Source organism: Ricinus communis, chromosome 9 (assembly GCF_019578655.1).
Source record: "Ricinus communis isolate WT05 ecotype wild-type chromosome 9, ASM1957865v1, whole genome shotgun sequence".
Lineage (NCBI taxonomy): Eukaryota > Viridiplantae > Streptophyta > Magnoliopsida > Malpighiales > Euphorbiaceae > Ricinus > Ricinus communis.
In genome coordinates, this window is record NC_063264.1 from 18,661,984 (window position 1) to 18,663,955 (window position 1,972).

General features: G+C 43.8%; 1 non-coding gene across 1 annotated transcript; it reads right to left on the minus strand.

Annotated features, from left to right (window-relative positions):
• Window positions 1–624: 624 nt before the first annotated feature.
• Window positions 625–731, minus strand: LOC112536426. The gene has a single exon (XR_003080447.1). It is a non-coding gene; the product is annotated as a small nucleolar RNA R71 (small nucleolar RNA).
• Window positions 732–1,972: the final 1,241 nt, after the last annotated feature.

Sequence of the window (1,972 nt, forward strand, 5' to 3'; positions counted from 1 at the left end):
ATTCTTTATTTATTTATTTATTTATTATTTATTATTATATTGTTTTTTTTGATTGGTGGTTGTGTGGACTTTCGGTTTCAGGTAGTTTATGACCAGGAGCTCAAACTCGAATCTTATAGAGCCTCTATCTGATCCAAAACGGTCCCTCAAACTCTTAAGGAAGAGGTTGCAATTAGAAGAGGAGGAGATTGAGGTTGAGGTACCTGTGGATAGACTAGACACGATGGAAAACCATGACCCCCAGGCCAATGACGATCAGAGGACGATGTACGAGTTTGCTCGACCATCTTTATATGGGACAAAAACAGTATAGTCAGACCTGCTGTAGCGGCCAATAATTTTGAGATAAAGGCCAATGTTATCCAAATGATCCAGCAAAGCGTGCAATTTGGAGGATTGCCCAGCGAGGATCCCAATGCACATATCTCTAACTTTTTGGAGATTTGTGACACATTCAAGATAAATGGAACAACTGATGATGCCATTTGGCTAAGATTGTTTCCATTTTCCTTGAGGGACAGAGCAAAGAGATGGCTACAATCTCTTCCACAACAAACAATTACTACCTGGAGGGCGTTGGCTGAAAAAATTTTATATAAGTATTTTCCTCCTGCTAAAACTGCTAAACTTAGAAATCACATATCTTCTTTTGTGCAGTTTGATGATGAAAGCATGTACGATGCATGGGAGAGGTTTAAAGATCTTTTGAGATGTTGCCCACATCACGGATTGCCAGTGTGGATGGAGGTTCAGACCTTCTACAGCGGGTTGAACCTTGCAACAAGGCAGATGGTGGATGCTGCAGCAGGAGGGGCGCTAAACAATAAGACGCCCGAGCAGGCTCAAAACTTGATATAGGAAATGGCCATGAACAACTATCAGTGGCAATCCTCTAGGAGCCGACCAGGAAGACAGGGAGTGGTCAACCAAGTAGACTCTACAGCAGCCTTAGCAGCTCAAGTGGAGCTTCTAGCCAAGAAGATCGACCAACTCAGATGTTTGAGTTCATGCAAATAACGTTGGTCGCGAGTTTTGTGGTGGCCCGCATTACAGTGCGAACTGTACCATGGGAGGTATGTTTGCTTCATCCTCTACTACTTTTCCATCTAATTATGCTATGTCTTCTGATGTTGAGCAGGTTGATTATATGGGGAATGCCCCAAGGCAGCAGAACGATCCTTACAGCAATACATACAACCCTGGGTGGCGCAATCATCCCAACTTCAGTTGGAGGAACAATAACGCTCAGGGTCCACCTGGTTTTCAGAGACTTCATCAGCTGTTGCAGCAACATTCAGCTGGGCCTGCACAAGCTCCTCCTCTACCAGAAAAGAAGTCAAATTTAGAGGAGCTTATGATGAAGTTTGTGACGTCTACGGAGATGAGGTTCCAGCAAACTGATAGTGCACTTAGGAACCAGCAGGCCTCGATTCAGAACTTGGAGACCCTGATTGGCCAAATCTCTAAGATGTTGTCTGAAAGGCAGCAAGGAGCGCTCCCGAGCACCACTGAGTCTAACCCGAGGGAGCACATGAACGCCATCACTTTGCGTTCAGGTAAGTTAGTTTCAGCTCCTTCTAAGCCTGTTTTTAATGATGCCACTATTGATGTGCAGGTTAAGGCAAGCAGTAAGGTTAGGGAACCAATTCTAGTCAGGGAATATCAACCTAAGATTCCTTATCCTGCTAGAGCTAAACAAGCAGAGGCGAAAGAGCAGTTCAGTAAGTTTTTAGATATTTTTAGACAACTGCATATTAACTTGCCTTTTATTGATGCATTGGAGCAGATGCCGAAGTATGCTAAGTTCTTAAAGGACATACTTAGTAGAAAAAGGAAGTTGGAGGAGGTCGCCTATGTTCAGCTTAATGAGGAGTGCTCAACGGTGTTTTAGAGCAAGTTGCCAGAGAAACGTCACAATCCAGGGAGTTTCACTATTCCCTGCACTTTAGGTAATTTATGTGTTGATGATGCC